Source organism: Elephantulus edwardii, unplaced genomic scaffold (genome assembly GCF_000299155.1).
Source record: "Elephantulus edwardii isolate Elephantulus edwardi_28Jun2011 unplaced genomic scaffold, EleEdw1.0 scaffold00147, whole genome shotgun sequence".
Classification (NCBI taxonomy): Eukaryota; Metazoa; Chordata; class Mammalia; order Macroscelidea; family Macroscelididae; genus Elephantulus; species Elephantulus edwardii.
The window spans coordinates 6,002,758-6,025,282 of NW_006399897.1; the positions used below are offsets into that span (position 1 = coordinate 6,002,758).

At 38.3% G+C, this 22,525-nt stretch overlaps 1 protein-coding gene and 1 pseudogene across 1 annotated transcript in view; both read right to left on the reverse strand.

Moving 5' to 3' along the window:
* Positions 1-22,525, reverse strand: part of FAM155A (family with sequence similarity 155, member A) — a 907,798-nt gene that overhangs the window by 163,683 nt on the left and 721,590 nt on the right. The window lies entirely within an intron of this gene.
* On the reverse strand, positions 13,519-14,078 carry LOC102860144 (annotated as a pseudogene).

The following is a 22,525-nucleotide window of genomic DNA, read 5'->3' on the forward strand; positions in this document are numbered from 1 at the left end:
CTGTAATTCTCCCACTGAAAATCTCCAACTGCTAAATTCCCCTCTTTACCCTGAGGATCCAACTAAAATGCTTCTTTTCTGTAAAAGGTTCTTTTACTACATTGAAATGTCACAGCTTTTATCTTTCTTAAAGAATTGTACAAGTTACTTATGTAAGTGATCCTCTCCTTGCTTATGGGCATGGCTAGGTTCCATAAATGAGAGGATTATGTAAAATTAAACTTTATGCAAACATGAAGGTTGACCACCTTCAACCACAAACTAAAGGATGACTACATCATTATTGAAATGTCAAATTACATTATTATGTACCTAGTAAACCACTGAGAATCACAGTTCAGCCAAGTTGAGACATAAATTTAACCATCAGAGCCAGCTTTATATTGCCTCATATGGTGGTGTTTGCTACTATCAGGCGCACGTTTTAGTGCACAAAATAGAGAATATATTTATTACTATTTTTAAAAGTGCAAATGAATACAGATAATTGAGGCACACTGGAAGTAAAACTTGTTACCTTTTTTATTCTTTCAATTAAAGTCTAATACCTTGATTCCATTCACACACCCTGGAGATTGTTGGCACACGTGGTTGCTGTTGCTTAACGATGTCGAGTCAAATAAGACTCCTAGTAACTCTATGAACAACAGATAAAAAATCCCTGTCCTATCTTGCACCATCCTCATCATCTCTGATATACTCTGTCTCATTCCTGCAGCCACTGTGTCAATCCATCTCATTAAGAGTCTTCTCTCTTGTTGACCTTCCATCTTTCCAAATACCATTTCCTTTCTAAGGAATAGCCTTTCCTAACAACAGAGAAGTGTGTTATATTTAAGTATAGAGTGACAATGTCAGTCTGGAGATGAAGGTGATGTAGTCTTTGCAATGACTTGTTACGGGTCAGAAAGCTGGACAGTGATTAGGGATGATAGGAAGAGTTGATGCCTTTGAGCGGTGGTGCTGGAGAATATTGAAAATACCATGGACTAGGAGAACAAACAGGTTCGTCCTGGAAAGGGTGAGACTAGGCTGCTCTTTAGAGGCAAGAATTATGAAGCTTCATCTGATATACTTTAGACATATTGTAAGGAGAAAAAAAAAGTGACATATAATTTCAAATTCTGAAAGAATCAAGGCTTACTAAAGAATCTCCAAGCCCTGAAGTACTCTTGAAAATTTGAATGGAAGCTATTCCCTGAACTTGCCTTTTCAGCTGTTATGTAAGCCGAAAATTAAAGTGTCACCCCTGAGTACTGTGCTCTTTTAAAAAAAAATAACAATATGAGACTAAATTGCCACCAGTTACTTAATGCATGGATGAGACACTTGTGATGCACTAAGATTAGTGGAAATGCAACAACCAGAATGGAAATAAAAAGAACGTTGGCACAATGTGCAGAATGTAACCAATATTATGGAATAATATGTATAGAAATGATCAAATGGGAAGCTAATTCTCCTGCATGTAGTTTCATTAAACTGCCATTTTTATTATTATTATTTTTTTTGTGTGTGAGTATACCGTCAAATCAGATCTGACTGGTACAGGAGGAGATTGTCCCTCCTTCCCCGGCAGAGCATCTGGTGGACTGGAACCGTGTTCCTCTGGGATTATAGTTGCAGCTCCTTGCTACTGTGCCACCAGTAAACTGCCATTTTTAAAAAACTCACATCATCAGGTGAACACTACAAAGGTAACAATGAGAATTTAGCCTACAGTGTTGATTCTTTGTATTATTTTGTAAACTATTTTTAAAATAAAATTTGCTCTAACTGCTTTCCCTTTGCCTTTGGTATGGACACAAATCGAAGGACTAAGAGATTTTGTTCTCTGGTTTACCACCGCTAGGTGATTTGGAGCTAGTCAGCTCAAACTAAGGTTCAGACTACAACGGAAGTAGTAAAATGTATATGCTGGCCTTTTCTGCAGCTGATCCATGAAAACAGGAGAGTTATGAACCTGCATGACAAACTTGAAAGTTTAACAACTAGACACCAAGCCCTTAGATTTTCTGATAGCCAGAATGAAGGCTTGTGATAAAACTGAGAGAATTGCAACACTTTCCCTTGAAATTTTCACACACAGTTTTATATTTGCTTAATTGATTTAATATTTTTTGTGAAATATCTGACAATGTGTGTCTATATTTTATAAACTAATATAAAAATCAAATATAAAGATCTAAATCTATGTAGGAGACTCTACCTCTACAAATATTCATTTGTATATATTTTTATTTATTACAAAACTTACATATAGAGTGTCTGCTCCATACCAGTTATTGCTAGTTGCTTTGGGGAATATGAAACAGACAAAAGTCCTGCAGCTGAAAGACAGCATAACAAACAACAGAAACATAAGCACACATGAAAATCCCTCTCTTCAGTGTTGACAGTGATCAATCCCATAAAAGAATCACTGATGAAATGTGGTGGGAATTCATGCAATAATGAGGACCATTCCACAGTAGGAAGGAGGAGACGCATTACAGGGAAAGTAGTGCTTAAGCTGACGCTTCAACAACTGATATAATTTAACACGAAGGGGAAATAATTCAATTAGAGGACAGAAAATGGAGAAGAGTAGAGAAGGTATTTTCAGTCATTGCATGGTAGGCTAGACATAGTCCCACTTTAGTTCTGATACTGTAGAAAGGAAAATAATATTGAGGCCCAGCAAAACTGGTAGAAGGTGATGGTAATGACATATTGGAGTGGTAATATGGCTTCTCTTCAACATAAGTATGAAGACAGTGAGTCAGGGACTGACATCCCTGAACTTTACCAGACAACTTCTCACTCTTCGAAGACTGCACTGACAGCTAAGCTGGGTGCACCACATGAAAAATGGGGGAATAAATAAGTGCATACCCCATCTCAAGAGAAATTAACTATTATGACACACACTTAGCACTGCTGGTTTGAAAAGAAAAACAAAACCAAAACACCACACACCACTGTCCAAAGTCTAGTCGTCATTATTAACACTGATATTCAGCCTAGTCAAAGTTTCCGTGGCTAGAACTAAGTTGTATGGCAAATGGCAATTAATGATAACGGCAAATACAGAGTTATTTCTGTTGTTGTTATTGTTGTGTGTCTTTGAGTCTGGACTGACCCATAACTGACCCTCTAGCAGGTATTTAGAGATAGTTAATTGCACGACAGGAGATTGGGTATCCTCCTTCTGAGGAGCAGGTGGTGGATTTGAACAGAGCACCTTTGTGATTGCAGGGCAGCTTCTTGCCACTAGGCCACCAGTGGTCCCTTAACTACAGAATACTTATTATTAATGCTATTAGTTTAAAAATTAAAAAATCTTAAGTGAAAAACATAATGTTTTTACCTACAATCTATATTCAGATTATATTGGAAAGAATGTACTTAAGGGAGAAAAATGGAAGAACCTATTGACGTATAAGAAACTGCATGTGATGAGTTCCAACATGACCTCTTGTCATGCCTCTTGTCTCATTTCTTGATAGTCCTACCCTTAGGGAGTTCCCCTCCACACTTGTAGGATTGAATAGGTAAAACAATAGGGTACTTTGGCAATAATAAGGGGTGGCATCTGAGATCATGCTATCTTGCTCTTTTGATGAAATTCACTCAAAGAGAAGCTAGTTGTCACATTGTAAAGACACTGAACACGTGGCAAGGTCCAAGTAGTGAGATGCTAAATCCTTTCCCAATGCTTAGCCCTTACTTGCCAGTCACAAAATTAGTACAGGAATATATAAATAAATCCTCTATCTCCAATTACATATTCAAGATGACTGAACCTTATGAGAAACTCTGAACACATAGTCTCCAGAAAATACGTTTTTGCATCTAGACTTAGAAGAATCTACATGTACTAATAAATAGTACTCTTGATGCTACTAAGTTTTGGGATACTTTCTTTATGCAGCAATAACTAGATTATCCTCCCTTTTGGGAAGACAATTAAAGCAAAATAGAATGATACTTATTAGGATATGCATAGCAAAAAAAAAGTTGAGAATGAATTCATTTGAGAATTAGTCACAGTTCTAATTTTAGACAGAAATTATCAACAAGGAGTAAAGAAGAGAATGTCTAAGAAGCTAAGAATCAGTTGTTGTTGGGAGAATTTTTTTCAGATTTTAATAGTCGTTGATAGCTAGTGTGTAAGTATATGCAAATGAAACATTTCCTTGTCCTGCACTATCCTCACAGTTGCTGCCTTGTTAGACTCTAGGACTATAAGTACAGGGCCAATCCATCTTATGGACGGTCCCTCTCTTTGTTTCATTGACCCTCTTCGTTACCAAGCTCTTCTCAAGATCTTTTCTGATAACATGTCCAAAGTATGTGAGATGAAATATCATATCTTTCCTTCTAATGACTATTGTGGTTTTACTTTTTCCAAGACAATTTGTTCATTCTTCTGACAATCCATAGGATGTCCAATATTCCTCGCCATTTGTTGTAATAGTTAGGTGCTATCAAATCGAGTACAACTCTTAGTGACCCTATAAACAATGGATCTGAACTCTGTTGTATCACATGCCAACCTCACAATCTCTGACACAATTGAGCGCATTTGATGTCACTTACATGTGTCTTCACCAATATGACACTTAAAATGCATCAGGTCTTTTTCAGTCATCATTACTTATTGTCCATCTTTCACATGCCTACGAGGTGATAGAAAATACCTTGGTTTAGAGCAGGTATATCTTAGCCTTGAAGATCAAATATTTGCTTTTGATACCTTCAAGAAATCTGTTTAGCAGATGTGTCCAATGTAATAGGCTGTTTAATTTTTTAGTTTGTTTGTTTATAGTGACATTGCTTATTGGTCTAGTTGTTTGGATTTTTGTTTTCTTCTTCATACTGAAGGCTGTGGCCTTCAATCTTTATCAGCAAATACTTCAAGTTCTTGTCCCATTTAGTAAGCAAGATAGTTTGCATGCTGCAAGTTGTTATTGAGTTTTCCTCCAACATTGTGTTATGTTCTTCATAGAGTCCAGCCTCACATTATTTATTGAGCATACAGATTGAATAAGCAAGGTGAAAGAGTAGATAAATTTATTTTCTGTTTGTAGACATTCTTTTTTTGTGTTTCAAAATATGTTGCATATAATATATAACCTGGAAAAATCCCTTGGGTAAAAAAACCCCAAAACCCCATAAACAACAAAACCAAATAAATATGCATCATTCATACTGTCACACAGAGTGTCTATGAGTCAATTGACATGATAGACCTGACAACAATAACAACACACACACACATACACACACACACACACACACACACACACATACACCCTTTCTCTCTAACACACAGATCCATATGTATATAAGATGGAGATAGCTTAAAAACATTGTTTGCTGAAATTTAGACAGATAAATGATATGATCCTTAAAGGCAACAGACAATCTGAGTATGCATATGTACATTTTTCACGCTCCATCTGTAGTCATCCAGCTGAGAGGCATTTGAGGATAAACCAAGCTATTTCTTGAATGAATTCTTTACCAACACCTTAGCAGAGTAGCTTAGGATGCAGGCATTTCAATAGCTAAAAGAACATTGAAACCACTTCTCTGGGTTCAGTCACTCACTCTCAAATTGTGCTTGAGTCAGAAACAAGTCACAGTTGAGCCTTTAGTGGATTTTCAGAGGCTGAAAATTAAGTAGGAGGAGGTTGACCATTTTTCTCTAAGGTAGCCAATGAATTACAACCAAAAAAATGGATCAATATTTGGAAGGATAAATTAGCCCAAAAGACAAACCAACCACTAGGCCCAACAATAACATGAATGAAGGTTTAAATGTGGCACAATGTTGACTACATTGTTAAGGAATGATCAGGAGAACAAGGGCTATAGGTAACAGCGTAATGGCATTTCTTTGTTTTAGTATTATAAAAACAGACTTTTCAATATGTCGCTTGAGTTGTGGTAGGCTTATTGGTAAAATACTTTTGCTAAGCCTTTGAATTTTATAATGTGTCCTTCTCAGCAATCCCACCACTACCACAACTGCTTCAAGCACACACCAACTGGGAAGCTGAATTACATTTTACTACAAACTACGTTTGATGAGTTGAATGCTTTTATATGACTAAGTAAATGGAGAGACAGCACAAGAGAGGAAGACCCTTGATGAGATGGATTGATTCAGTGACTGGGGTAATTAATGGGAGCAGGTGTATCAAAACAGTGAGACTGGCGCATGATAGAGCAGGATTTAGGGCTGTTGTACGTAGTATCCCTAAGAGTTGCAGGAGACCTGACAGCACATTACAGCAACAAAAACGTCTTTTAGAGTTTTTGTCTGTTTAGCTGTTACTTGTTTTGTTTTGATACTAGGGTAATTCCTATGAGTGAAAATAACACAGAGAGATGCTTTTCTTTTACCAACATTTCATTTTGAAAATTTAAAATTTGATGTTCTAGTGGGTTGAACTGCCAACTCAAGGGCAAATAATTCAAATCCACCAGCTGCTGCAAGGGAGAAAGAGGGACAATTTCTTCCCACACAATTTACAGCTTCTGATAACCTATCAGCGGATCAGGTTTAGGATGATAAAACTCAATGGAAAACAGCAGCAATAATTGACTCTGGTGCAAATCTTTATGTCACGTTCACACATTCATATACATATGGTCTACAGGTTTTGTGTTTTTGTAGACTGGAACACATTTCTGTGCTTTTCTTCAAATCTGTATCTGAATGCCACTGAATAAAAGATAAAAGTGTGTTAACTGGCATATTTGGAAACAGTTATTAATTGAAGGTTTAGAGGACCCTGAAGTCCTCACTTGAGATTGTTATGCAAATTTCCACAAACAAAGGGGTTTGATTGCTCTTAGTTGGCTGAAGCCCACTCTAAATTAACTATATTGTACCTCTTATTTGTCTCTCCTTTGGCAGATTATCTAGTTTGCCATATTTTGAAGTTTGATTATGCTTAATAAGTAGTTCAAATATATAATCAAATATGCTAAGTCTTCTACCCAAATATTGTTGTTGTTGACTGCCTTTGAGTTGAGCACAACTCATAGCGATCCTATGAACAAAAGGCATGAAGCCTTTCTATAACTATTGACTTTTTATCAGAGTTTCTGGAGGTATGTTGTTTAGAAAGTGGATGCCATTTTACTTCTAGTCTACCCAAATATATACCTTTATTTTGGAAATCTGTTCTTTCCACATAAGCTATATCAGTGTTAACAACAAATGGCAGATTAGTATGCTCTGATATAGGGTTTCTGGATCATTGTCGTTGTTGTGAAGTGTCATCAAGTTGAGCATGACTCATAGTGACCCTATGAACAAAAGATCCGAACCCAGTCTTGTCCTGCGCCATCCTCATACTTCCTGACACACAAAAACCCTTTGCAACACTCACTGTATCAATCCACCTGGTTGAGGATCTTCCTCTCCCTTTGCTGACCCTCCACCCTTTCCAACATCATGTCTTTTTCCAAAGAATAAAACCACCTAGCAACATGTCCAAAGTATGTGAAGTGAAGACTCATCACTCTTGCCTCCAAAGAGAACTCTGCCTGCACCCTCTCCAAGACATATCTGTTCATTCTCTTGGCTGTCCATGTTCAGTGCTCTTCACCAACACCACAACTCAAAGGCTTCAATTATTTTTCTGTCATCCTTATTAGATGCATAGCTAGTAATCAGAAAGAGTATTGCCTAAAGATACACTTTAGTCCTCAAACTGACATCACTACTTCTCAATAATTTGGAAAGGTCCCTAACTGCAGTGCAATGTGTCTCCTTATTTCCTGACTGCTGGTACCAAGGGTGTTAGTTGTGTATCCAAGCAAGATGAAGCTGTTGACAGTTTCAATCACCTCTCCATCCATAATACTTGCAAGAGTTTATGTTTTAAAAAACCCCAAATTTTTCCTTATAGTACTTATATTAAAATTATATTAAAATCTGTAGCAAAATTTTGGTTAATCAAACCTATCAGCAGTTCTGAGGAAGAAGATCTGATGATCTATGTTTACAAAGATTATGGCTTAAAGTACTCAGGTCAGTTCTATTCTGTTACATAGGCCATTGCGAGTCAGAATCGACTAGAAAATGTATAACGTCAATGCTATTGTTATTCAACCATAAACCAAAAATGATAGAAAGCTTTAGGGGAGACTCGAGGCCTCGTTTCCTTACTTCTCTCTTACTGGGAATTGACTGATTTCCATCAGAACATTTTGCTTGGCCGGTCTCCAGATCTGAAAACAGCTTCAGGCAGAAAGCACTTAGGTTCATGCGTCCAGTGGTAATTAATACTGACTTATCCTCGTGGTTTATTTGTATCTCATTAGGTACAGTTTAGGGTGACAGTTTTAAAATTTAGTATTATACTTGAATTTTTGTTAAAAACACAAATTCTTGGGTCTAGTCTAAAAACATTCTGGAATGGTGTCCAGGGATGTAGATTTGTTAAAGATACATCCAAAGCTATTTGGTAGAACAAGCTTTAGGAGTAAGGAAAATAAAAACAAAGGCCAAGAAAAGAAAATATCTTAGTGGATAGGCAATTTTATTTATCAATATGGAAAGAAATAGACTTTTATATACTGAGAAAAGCACAGATAGTTTTTGATAAAGAAAGTAAATTTTTAAAAGAGAAAAAGAAGGACAAAAATATTATAAGTTTGACTTAAACCATTTTTGTTATACTTCTACCAAAATGTCAAGAGGTCTTTTTTGCTTTCATGTATTCCACGGAGAGATTAAAAAGTTCTTTTGAAAAGTACTGCCGCCGTGACTGCTGTTCACTGTTTGTTGGCATGATCCAGTTACCTCACAGAATTCGCCTACCAATCTTACTACCATGGGGAGCTCGCCAAGATGAGGAAGGCAGGGAATGAGGAGCCCACGGAGAAAAGTCCTCCTTCAGATGCTCTGGATACCTGGAACTTACCACGCCTGAGACAAGAAGTTTTTCTTTCTACATTAATTATTTCATTTAAGCTCTATAACCTTGAAGAGATAAGGTTACTTTTGCCATTCAGTAAGGCAGACTGAGACTAACTTTGAAGAATCATCTATGGTCAAATGATCAGTTTCAAGCTTTAAACTCAGATCTTTATCTCACACAAGCTTGGGAGTTTCAAGATGTTACTTAATGATATTAACAAAAGCATAATAGGTAAGATTTATTTTCTAATTTATCCATATCAGAATATATCTTTGTTGTTTTTATGTACTTTTGAGTCAGTACCAACCTACAGTCTAGCCTTGAGTAGGTTTTCAGTGGCAATTTAATTGCACCAGAGTAGATCTTTGTCTGCTGAGTAGATCTTTCAAGGCTGGTGCATCTGAACTGCTTGTCTTTAGTGCAACTCCATCCTCCAGCCCACCAGTGCTCCACCTGACATACACAAGGTACTCTTTTAAGCATTTTTTTTTCTATGTTCTAACTCATGCAATCCTCAACAATACTATGAAGTTGATATCCCTTTTAAAAATCATAGACACAGGTGTTGTTGTTGTAGTTATATGCCATCAAGTCGTTTGCGACTCATAGCAACCCTATGTACAACAGCCCTAAACCCTGCTCTATCCTGTGCCAATTGCATTGCCCCTGACACACCCATCCTGATTACCCGAGTCACTGAATCAATCCACCTCATAAAGGGTCTTCCCCTCCAGTGCTGTTCCTCCACCCTACCAAGAATGATGTCTCTCTCCAAGGACCTGTCTTTCCTTACAACATGTCCAAAGTATGTCAGACGAAGCCCCAGAATCCTTGCCTCCAAGGAGTTGCTTGGTTTAATCCTCTCCAGGATGAATCTGTTTGCTTTCTTGGCAGTCCAGGGTACATTCAATACTCTTCTCCAGCACCACAGCTCAAAGCATCAAATCTCCTTCTATCCTCCCTGGTCATTGTCTAACTCTCTATGCATAACAAGTGATTGCAAAGACCATTGTCTGTATCAGGAGCACCTTAGCCTCCAGAGAGATACCATTGCTCTTGAGTACTTTAGAGAGGTCCTTAACAGCAGACTTTCCCATCATGATACATTTTTTTTTTTATTTCCTGGCTGCTTGTGCCAAGAGTGTTGACTGTGGAGCCTAGCAAACTGAGGCTGCGAACAATCTCAATCTCTTCGGGGGATGAGGGAAACTCCGAGAGTTCAGGATTCAGATTTCAAACTGTATGTTTTGGGTCCAGGCTCTTGATAATTTTTTAGTAGGTCTTTTCAGTGTAGTGATCTCCTTTAACTTAAGGGTCTGAGTATAGTATAAAATTCAAGCAGTTATTTTAAAGATTAAGAAGAGACAAAGAAAGCTTAGTTGTTGGTATAGGATAAATGCTCAATAAAATTTTACTGTGTGAGAGAAAAAGATTTTCAGAAGAGATGAGCTTGTTTGACCTCTAATATGTTACACTCTTAATTGATACACCACCAGTTTCTCTCATTTTTTAGAGGTGAAGGTCTCAAATGAGTACCTTTCAACTTCTCATAAAATGAGCCACCCTTTTTTCTCTTCCTGAGGAATCCCCAGAGTTTCTCCCAATGTGCTCTAAAGGATCACACACTCATTATTTCTTAGTCTTTTCCATATAATTGAAAAAAAGGAGAAAGACAAAGACAAAGACAGGAAAAATAACCTCATGACTTAAAAGTCCTGGACAACTGTGACTTTGAGCTAAACTATTGGTATTAGTAAAGAAACTTTTGCTGTTTCATTCTCAAACTAAACCCTTTGGGGATAAAATTCACCTTTTTCTGTCTAACTATGATATAAAAAAATAAGGGTTAAAAGTTCCTTTACAGGACACACAGAAACGAGAATTGTCTCTGAGTTTCTTTTTCTTTTTTCTTTAGCAAGTTGGTATTCTGAATTAGCAATATAAATTTTGAACTAAATCTTGACTGGATTTCTTTAAAATGCAAGGAATTAAAGAACTGAATAAAAATGTTCATCAAAGTATATTCTGATAATTATTAAGCAAAGCAGAGGAACATTCAAAACACTATTGTTTTGTAATAAACCATTGACAATTTGGACCAGTTTCCAAATTTACATACATTTTCTTATCTAATTTAATAAGATACAAATCATAAAATGAATAAAACAAAATTGCATAGCATCACTAAATTAACAAGCAATCCCCCAAACTGTATTTACCCTGCCAAAACTATTGCCAAGAGTACTTGTAATGCATCCAAATTAATATTCTTTTCTATTCTATTATAGTGTTTAATTTTCTTCGAATGTATCAAAAGAATAACAAGAAACATAAACTCAGTGCTGTTAAAACCAGTCAGAGATAAATTTGCCCATAGTCTGTTTTTGCGGCTCTGATCCCCTACTCTGCAGGAAGTTGTACTACCAATCCAAAGTCCACAACTTCCTGGTACCTCAAATCTAGCAAACCTCTTTAGGGAAAAGATGGACAATCCCCTCCCATACCATTTATAGTTTTCCAAAAATCCACTGGAAAGTCAGTTATAAGCCAGTTCCAACTCCACAGTAATGAGAGTCCCCCCGCCCCCCCACCTTTGGTGTTTTTCTCTCCTCCTCCTCCTCCTCCTCCTCCTCCTTCTTCTTCTTCTTCTTCTTCTTCTTCTTCTTCTTCTTCTTCTTCTTCTTCTTCTTCTTCTTCTTCTTCTTCTTCTTCTTCTTCTTTTTATCTTTCTAGTACTGTAATTTGGTGCACTAACCGAAAGGTCCGCCACTTTGAATCTACCAACTGCTCCTTAAGAGAAAGATGGACATTCTTCTTCTGTAAAAATACACCGCCTTGGAGAGTTGGAACTGACTTGATGGCAGTGAGGTTTTGGGATTGGCTAATGAAAGGAAGCGCTCTGGTGGCCTAGTGGCAAGAAGCTGTGCTGCAATTCTGAAGGCACGTGGTTTGAGGCGATCAGCTACTGCGAGCGAGAAGGATGGACAACCTCCTCCTGAGTGATTAACTGCCTCTGAAAACCTGCTGGAGGGTCAGCTATGACTCGATTCTTACTCTACTATATACAACATCAACAATGAAAGGAAACATTTTATTCAACTTTACCACTATTATCAATGAGATATTCTACATAATCAAAGAGATCTTCTACAATGCACATAACCTTTCTAAATCACCAGAACCATGGAGTCATGAAAATAAAAATATTAGCAGGAAATAAATACAAAGGTGCATTGGAAGAAAGCCATGGAATACATTTTGAAAGAGCATAGACATTATAAACCCTGTGGAGCAGATCAACCCTGAAACATAGTGTTGCTATGAGTTAGCATTAACCAGAGAAAAAGTGTTTGCAATGATGTATGCCACTAAGGTTCTTTGACCTCAGAGGGTTAGAAGAAAGAACTATTTTTATCTTCTCATTGTAACCAAGAATTCCCATAATGCCATCCCCAACGTCAAACTCAGTGTCATCAAGTTGGTTCCTAGGAAGAGACTCCTCATCCTTCTGCCATGGAGCTGCTAATGGATACAAATCCCAAAAGAATTGCCTTTGACTTAGAGGCACATTTCACCATGGACTACACCACAGAAAATGTATATCACACAATGAAAGAAAAAAAAGGAAAAGTTATCATCAAATTACTTTCAGAGTAACTGATCAGATGTCTGAAGGAGGTCTGGCCTGACAGATAATATATAATCTGAACCCAAGTTAAACCCATTTACTATATGTAATACCCTATTTCAACAATTGTTGTTGTGTACCTTAGAGCCATAACCAACTCTCTGTTGGGTTTTCAAAGGCATTTAATCACACTGGAAGAGATTGCCCATCCTTCTCCCAGGGAGTAGCTGGTGGCCTCGAACTGGGTGCCTTCAGGATTGCAATGCAGCTTCTTACCATGAGGTCATCAGAGCTCTTTTCTTCAACAATTAGGCTTATTTTTTATTTTTATATTTTAATGATTAATTTTAAAATTATTTAACAGATGGCAACATGAAACAGACTTAATGAGTTCTTGGTGAATATATTAGAGCCACATGGTTGTGAAGTGTGCATATAATGTAAGTAAAGAGGAACAGAACACACTTCAAATGCCTGCATGTATCCACTCAGGTCAAATTATATTTGTTCTGAAAAGAATTCCTGGACAATTGAAAGAAACACTTATAGAAGTAAAACATATCTGTCACGTCCCTAAATTTGTCCTATAGCAAAAAATACTTCCTGTACTTGTTCTCTGAACTTTATGCAAATTTAGATCAGGATTTGCTTATAACAAGTGAAGGCATCACTCTATTTTATCAGAATTATTTATTTAGAGATAATTTTAGACTAAGAGAAAAATTACAAAAATAGTACAAGTATTTCCTGTACAGCTTCACTAATAATAATAACTTACATAACTATGCAGCAGTTATCAGAATGAAGAAACTAATATTGATGCACTACTCTTTTTTTTTTTTAACTTACGGCATCTTTTTCCTTTAAAAAAAATACCTACACTCCAAATAAATCAAGGTCAAATGAAATGAAGAGCTCAAGATGATATCAGTCCCATTTTCCTAAATCCTGGTGTGTTGATAAAAATCAGCAGCCAGTTAGGACGACAGGTGATGGATCCAAAGAGGTGCCAAATTTGTTACCATTTCTCCTTCCTAAATTATCCTTAAAGAAAATAATGTACGGGGTCACATCACCCTCGTGGTAGGCCAGCAGAGCAACTATGCTTTCACCAGTAAATAACTGGCAGGTTTTGAAATTAGCAGGTTGAGCTTGATCTGTACTGCAGCCCCTGTCATAAAAATTTCTATTCTTTCTGGTTTCTGTTCTTCAAGTTTGCCTTTGATTAATTTCACAGAATCTCTGATATACTTCTTGGAGGCTTCTTTTGTGAAGCTGGTTTCCTGCAAGTGATGATAGTTCATGACGACATCAGCACCAGTGATTACTGTACTTCTGGTTCATTCACAATCAGTGCCTTCAGCTGAGGCATCTCAACTAATAAGCTGGTCATCAATGTGACCTCTGTCCTACTGACCATCTTCCCCTCCACCTCCATGCACAGTCTGTCAGTGATCTCCCAGATTTTGTAGATGTCAGAGAATGTAGATGTCATCATGGCTGATGAGGTCCTGGTGGAAGATCATGAGGGCTTCGTGAAGATGAGGGTGGTGCTAGCTGAGCAGGAGCCCTGAGCTAGCTCGGTGCAGTCCGAGCAGCACTCAGGGGGAGGGGTTTGAACAGTTATGATGCCCCTCATTACTTTTTCTTGTGATGACTTTGCTGTCCCAGGATATCTTTTCTCTCTCGTCCCTCTCTCCCTCTCTCTCTCTCCTCTCTCTCTGTCTGTCTCTCTCCCCCCCCCCCCCCCCTTTCTCCCCCCCCCCCCCCCCCCGCTCCTTCTCTCCTCTCTCTCTCTCTCTCTCTCTTTTTCTTCCATGGGATAAAATCTGTCATTTTGTTTCTCAAATTATGACAATTTTTTCCCCTGGAGATTTCTTCCCATTAACTCTTAGGTTTTTTTGACAAATCCTCTGTGCTAATTTAATACTTTATAATTTTGAAATCACAAAATATTCCATGATTATTCTATATTTTCACTATCCCAGTATCCTTGTTGTTATGTCCTATTCAGAAAGAAACCAATTTATAGCGGATTCCCCAGCATGTTTTCAGAAGCCTTGAATCTCACAAGAGACTCAACCTTTCTCTTTGGGAGCAACTGGTGTACTTGAAATGCTTGTCTTTGGTTTGGCAGCGTAACTACGTATCAAGGCCACCACAGCCCCTAGAACAGCAATTTCCTCAAGTAGCCTTTGTTCTTTTTATTGACTGCTGATACCAAGGCTGTTGCTTGTAGATCCTCCACTCAAATAGCACTCAATTCTATACAAGTTCTATAAAATGCATAATATATACATACATATGCTACTGTTGTCTTTTACTTGGACCAAGAGTCAGTCATCAGAACAGAGCAAGAAGACATTACCTGGTTCAAAATCAAGAAGGAGGTCCATCAAGTATGTATTTTGTCTCCATACCTTTTCAATCCATATGCAGAATAGATCATCTGAGATGCAGGGCTGTACCAGGAAGAATATGGCATCAGGATTGGTGTAAGAGTCATCAACAACCTGTGTTATGCGGATGACACAACCCTGCTTACTGAAACTGAGGAGGACCTGAAGCGCTTGCTGCAGAAGTCAAGGAGTACACCCTCCAATATGGATTGAAGCTCAACATCAAGAAAACACAGATTCTCACCACTGGGCCAATTGGCAGCATCAGTATGGATGGTGAAGAGACTGAAATAGTTAACAGTTTTAGTTTACCTGGTTCCACAGTCAACATTCTTGGTAACAAGTGCCAGGAAATCAGGAGATGAATTACATTGGTAAAGTCAGATGTGAGGGACCTCCCAAGAGTACTGAAGAGCAACGATGTCAGGCTGCAGACTAAGGTGCACCTGATCCAGGCTATAGTCTTCACAATTACGTGCTATGCATTGGAGAGTTGGACAGTGAATAGGGATGATAGAAAGAGAATTGAGGCCTTTGAGCTGTGGTGCTGGAGGACAGTGTTGAGTATACCATGGACTGCTAGGAGAACAAACAGGTTTGTCCTGGAAAGGATGAAATCGGAATGCTCCTTGGAGTGAAGGGTTCTGAAGCTTCGTCTGACTTCTGGGCATGTTAAAAGGAGGGACTGGTCCTTGGAGAGGAAAATCATGTTTGAAAGAGTGGAGGGGCGGCTCAGGAGAGGAAGACCCTCGATGAGATGGATCGATTCTGTGATTGAGGTGGTAGGAATGCTTGTGTTTGAGACGGCGAGATTGGCACAGGATAGAACAGCATTTAGGGCTCTTGAACATAGGGTCGCTATGAGTTGCAAGTGACTTGATGGCACATAACAACAAACAACAACTGTTGTTGTGTACCATTAAGTTGGAATAGACCCTTAACTGACTCTCCAGGAAGTTTTTACAGAGACCGTTAATCACATGGGAAAAGACTGTCCATCTTTGTCATATGGAGCAACTGGCAAATTTGAACCATTTGCTTTCATGATTGCAGCACAGATTCTTGCCACAAGGCCATTAGAGCTCTTTATATCCTTCTTCTCTGCTAATTATTCATGCTATTGTCCAGTTCTCCTATCTCTACAGATGTAGAGACCTAGCTTTAAAATTGATCTAGAAATTCTCAAATTAGAATAGACAAATATAAACAAACACCTTGTGTCTGCAGCCAAAGGCCCAAATTTTAATCAGATGTGTTATGCTAACAGTCCTCATTCAACAAGGTAAGTTATCACTCATACTATTGCTTTAATTAAGTTTATTTGGACAATTAAAATGAGTCCTATTAACATCTGTCTTATTTTAAAAGTCAGGAAATGAATGTGCTTTACAAATAATTCTTGCCTTTTGAAAGTCATCTCCAAAGTATTCACATTCAGTGATTTGTGATGAAAAAGGAAGAGTATTATTTTCATCTCAAAGTGCAATTTGAAGCTAAATTCTCATGTTACTTGCATTATTTTGCAGTTGTCATTTCTTCACTGACAAATGATGGAAGGAAATATGAAAGTGCTACATCTAAAGGCTGTGATACTGATGTGTCAAATGCCATAATGGTTGACTACCCAATGCAGACAGAGAGTGGGGTGGAGCTCGCAGATTAAAACAAACGTGGAAGGAGGAGTGGCATCCACTTTCATAATAGCTTGCCTCCGGAAACCCTATGAACCTGGAGAGAGGAGGAAGGGCACCCAAGCATGGAGGACTCTCCTTCATAGGGTCGCTATGAGTCACCTGCAACTTGATGGCACTTAACAACAACAATAACATCTAAAGGACAAGGAAAACGAATACAACTGATGTGATAAATAGCTTGTTAAAATGTCCAACATGATGGCTTGCCTTCTGTAGACCATTTTCAAATGTATGAGCCAAAATACGGTTTTAATAAGATGAAAAGATTAACTTGTCAAAGGGCTTATTTCAATAAATTTCCAAAACCTAGAGAATAAATATCTAGAGCAATCAAAATTCAGGTGCATGTAGTGTAAACTTCAAGTACAGCAGATTCATATTATGTAACAACTCTTCCTAATACATTCTGAAATGTATGAAGTTAAGAGAGAAAATGGGAAGTTAAACTCTGAGTTTGGAATATACCCAAAGAATCCTGCAATACTTGCTTGCTTCCTACTATTATTTTGTCTTACTTATATTGTGCTGTAAAAATTATTTTTTTTCTTATCTAAAGATTGTCTCTATAATTATAAACAAGGTTGCTTATTTTTAGTTTTCTACTCTATAAAATGGTATGGAAGAGGTGTCTGACCTCCTTTAAATTCACTAAAAGCAGAAGGAATCTGCAGCAACAGCAGCCCAAGATTGATTCCTTTGAAACAGAAGTCAGACATGCTTCTTCACTCCAAACCTCTGGTCAATTCTGACCTCACTCATCTCTATCCTGACACTCTCTACATTTTTGCTGGGCTTTATAATATACTGCAGTGGCCACATTGAACTCACAGACAGTACAGTCACCCTTCATTTTCTGACAAAAATCATGCTATTATGCAAAGGTGGCTTTATATGAGGAAGAGAATGTAAAGACATCCATTGGTTCTACTGTGTCCTCAACACTGCTTTGGACAGCAACCCCCAGAATGTCTAGTGGATTTAGGCTGATGGCTAGACAAAAGGCACTGTCGGTGTCTAAGACTTGGGTAACTGATGGAGCTGCAGGCAAAATGGTTGGTGGAGTTTGCTGCTTCTGTTCATCCCAACCCCTTCTTAAAGCCACTTTCTTCTAAGCCCCATTTGTGGTTGTTGTTATTGTTATGTGCCGTCGAGTTGTTTGCGACTCATAGCGACCCTATGCACAACAGCCCTAAACCGTGCTCTATCCTGTGCCAATCTCATTGACTCTGACACACCCATCCCGAGTACCCCAGTCACTGAATCAATCCACCTCATAGAGGATCTTCCCCTCCTGCCCTGTCCCTCCACTCTACCCAGCATGATGTCCCTCTCCAAAGACCTATCTCTTCTTACAACATGTCCAAAGTATGTCAGACGAAGCCCCAGAATCCTTGCCTCCAAGGAGCAGCCCGGTTTAATCCTCTCTATGATGAATCTGTTTGTTTTCTTGGCAGTCCATGGTACATTCAATACTCTTCTCCAGCACCACAGCTCAAAGGCATCAATTCTCCTTCTATCCTCCCTAGTCATTGTCCAACTCTCTGATGCAAAACAAGTGATTGCAAAAACCATGGCCTGTATCAGGCGGACCTTAGTCTCCAGAGAGACACTGTTGCTCTTGAGTATTTTGGAGAGGTCCCAAACCGCAGACTTTCCCATCCCAGTATGTTTTTTTATTTCCTGGCTACTGGTGCCGAGAGTGTTGACCGTGGAGCCACATATAAAACAAACACTATTTTGTTGGTCAGAATTCAAGGCAGAGAGCCTGGAGAATAATAGCTTATCAGAAGAAGATGCCCGGACAGCGAAGGAGGAGGTATATGCTCTGCAGCCTCTCCTTAAAGGATCTCTTGAAATTCAAACAACTTCAGATTTGAAGAACCCTGCTACAGGATTGGTCCTTTTGGTTCTCTGAGTAAAGGAGAAAACCAGCAGAACTCTTCCTGACCTCATCTCCTCTTGGGCCTCTCCTCTCTTGAGCTCTTTTCTGAAGAATGAGCTGCCATCCAGTTGATTCCTGTTCAGAGTGATCATAAAGGACAACCTGGGACTGGTGAGGCCATAAAGGTTTTCAATTCTTTTTATTTGTTCATGCTTTCTTTTGTTATTCTTCTTGGTCCTTTCAATAGTCATGTGCATTTTCACCAAGACAATTTTGAAGAACGTTACCTTTTTAAAACTTAAAGGGTGTCAGTTATTATTAAAATGCAGTAATCTGTTATAAATTCTTCTTTGCTTGTTAAGAATTTTATTTTCTGAGAGCTCACGATGAACACCCATGGAAGCAGTAGTCAAGAAAACAAAAGATGCACTGCATTGGGCAAATCTTCAGCCAACACCTTTTTAAAATGCTAAAGAGCAAAGAGTGAGGTTTGCCTAGTCCAAATCATGGGATTCAGAAGAGAAGAAGAATTGATGTGCATGCAGTGTAGTGCTGGCAAAGAATGCTGATCATTCAGGAACTGCCAACATGACGATGAAATCTGTCTTGGAAATGTGTAGTTACTGTGCTATTTAAGCAGCAAGGATGGTGACATTGTTTCACATACTTTGGGCATGGTTTCAGGAAGATTCAGTCTTTGGAAAAGGACATCATGTTTGTAAAGTAGAGGGTCAGTAAAGGAGAGAAAGACCCTCAAGGACATGGATTAACATGGTGACTGCACCAATGGATTTAAGGAGAGTGGAGATTATGAGGACAGTCAAGGATCAGATAGGGTTTTGTTCTGCTACCCATACAGAACACAAGAATCAGAGCTGACTCCACAGCACCTCACATATTGCTTGTGAAGTTAAGTATAAAGGGGTAAAGATACTGAAAGGTCCCATAGAAAATAATTATATGATCTTCAATAGGCAACAATATGTTAAACAGGAAACAATGCATATCATATATATTCTTCTTCTTGTTTTTAGTTGCTGGAGAGTTGAGGCTCAATGTCAAGAAGACAAAGATTCTCACCACTGGACCAATCGGCAGCATCAGGATGGATGGTGAAGAGATTGAGACTGTTCACAGCTTTAGTTTGCTTGGCTCCACAGTCAACACTCTTAGCACCAGTAGCCAGGAAATTAAAAGGCACATTGCCATGGGAAAGTCTACTGTTAGGGACCTCTCCAAAGTACTGAAGAGCAATGGTGTCTCTCTGGAGACTAAGGTGCGTCTGACACAGGCCATGGTCTTTGCTGTCACTTGCTATGCATCAGAGAGTTGGACAATGACCAAGGAGGATAGAAGGAGAATTGATGCCTTTGAGCTGTGGTGCTGGAGAAGAGTATTGAGAATACCATAGACTGCTAGGAAAACAAACAGATTCATCCTGGAAAGGGTTAAACCAGGTGGCTCCTTGGAGGCAAGGATTCTGAGGCTCTGTCTAACATACTTTGGACATGTTGTAAGGAGAGATCGGTCGGTGGAGAAGGACATCATGCTTGGGAGGGTGGAGAGACAGCACAGCAGGGGAAGGCCCTATATGAGGCAGACTGATTCAGTGACTGGGGTAATTGGGATGGGAGTGTCAGAGACAGTGCGATTGGCACAGGATAGAGCAGAGTTGTACATAGGGCTGTTGTACATAGGGTCACTATGAGTCGCAAGAGGCTCGACAGCACATAACAACAACAAAAGAGTTGACTATGACTCATATTGACCTATGAACAACAGATCTGAGTCCTGTCCTATCCTTTGCCATCTTCATCATCCCTAATATGCTTAAGCTCATTGCTACAGTCACTGTGGTAATCCATCTCATCAGGATCTTCTTCTCCTTTGCTGAGCCTTTCCCTTTCCAAGCATGATGTCCTTTTGAAGGACTGGCCTCATCTAATAATATGCCCTCAGTATGAGAGATGAAGTTTCATTGTCATTGTCTCTTAGGAGCACCCTGGTTGCTCTTTTTCCAGGACATGTATGTTTGCTCTTTTTGTAGTCCACCTTCTCCAAAACCACACTCAAATTATCAATTCTTCTTTTGTAATCTTTATTCATTGTTCAACTCCCAGGTGTCTATGAAGTCACTGAAAGTCCATAGCTTGAATCTGGTGTACTGTAGTCTTTAAACTGATATTGTTGTTCCCCAGTAATCTGAAGAAGTTCCTGACAGTACACTTTCCCAATACAACACATCTTTAATTTCTTGACTGCTGGTGCCAAGAGTGTTGATTGTGGATCCAAACACAATTAAATTATTGAAAGTTTCAAATGCACAAGCTATACAGCATGAGAAAGATGGGCAGTCTCCTCCATGCAATTTACTGCCTCTGAAAACGTGCCAGAGGGTCAGCTATGGGCCAGCTTAGACTTGATGGTCACACTAACAACAATACATAACTGACTGGTAAAGCAACTTCTTAATAGTCAAAATTCACAAAGGATTAGGCATTCTTTTCAGTAGGGTTTTTTTTTCCCTGTCAAATAACTTCATTTCCAATAAAGGCGTCTGAAAGTACAACATGTGCTTTATTTTGCAGACTGAAGCCACCTCCCCCATAGGTAGTCAAAGGCAAGTAATCAAAATATGATTGCATTTTACAATAATCTTATCTTTTATGAATTTTTCACTGTGAGGGCTCTCTTTTTGAAAAGTAAAACACAATCCATTAGCTCTGGTTCCTATTCAATATTTACAGATGATTAGTGATATACTCACAATTTCTTTGGAATGATTCATTTTTATCCAGATCATTTTATCATCTAATATAGTTAAGTAGACTTAGAGATACATCACGATTCTTTTAGAAATTAAATTTAGTGACTTTAATATCTTTACTATTACAGATACATGCTTAGAGTGCTACCACCCATCTCAAATTAGCCATATTAGCTTTCTATCTGGACCTGTTCACATGCTTTGCCTGCAGAAACTAGTTTCTCAATAAGCTGACTTTGAGGTCCTGATGAATGTTAACATATGAATATAGGAAATAGAAAGTTAGGCTTTAAGTCAAAAGAGGAGAAAAAAATGTTAAGTTCAGATTTGAGAGTTATCAACGTTTTATAAATGAAGGAGCTATAGAGATAGATGAGAACACTGAAATTTTACAGAAAGTGCCTTCATTGAAATGTCTTAAATTTGCAATATAATTTTTAGTCCTTTAAACAGTAAGAATGCTGTACATACATTATCGTAAATAATGATAAAAGAAACTCTATCCATTAACAAATACAATATAAATAGTGCTCACTTAAGTTAAAACTGCTTATAACTGAAGTAGTTGAGGCCTGAGTTTAAATGACATTCCCTATGAGATCTGTTTGCCTAGTGGTAAGAAGCTGTGCTGCAATACCAAAGGGCTGTGGTTCAAATCCACCAGCTGTTCCATGGGAGAAGGATAGGCAATCTCCTTCCTTGTGATTTACTATCTCTGAAAACCTGCTGGAGGGTCAGCTATGAATAAGTTCTGACTCCATGGCACACTCAACATAAATGTTTTTAATTAAAGTGCCAAGATAAGAATTCTTATCATCTTATTTTAAGTCAAGTGTTCCTTAAAAACACCTCAAATAATTACACTTGAGGACAGGAGGGAGATCTAATTAATTGAGACAGAGTTAAATTAAGAGATCCATGTATTTGTAGTGTCCCACCTTGTAAGTCAAAAGAACAGAGAGACAAGGAGAAGGTGGTGATAAGAATGTTAATTGCTGGGAAAAGGTCAAAGCTTTGTCAAATTTGTAGATACATGAGAATATTTTCTATTCTTTATCATAGCTGCTAACATTCTTTGAACACACTAAAACCCACTATGTAATGATGAACACAGGCTAATTTCTGAAATGAAAATGCAGAAATCTTTGGAAATCTTACTTGGATCAATTTCTGAATGCAAAATGGTAAGCACTGAAACAAGACTGTGCAATGTGCGAAGTAATTAAGCTCC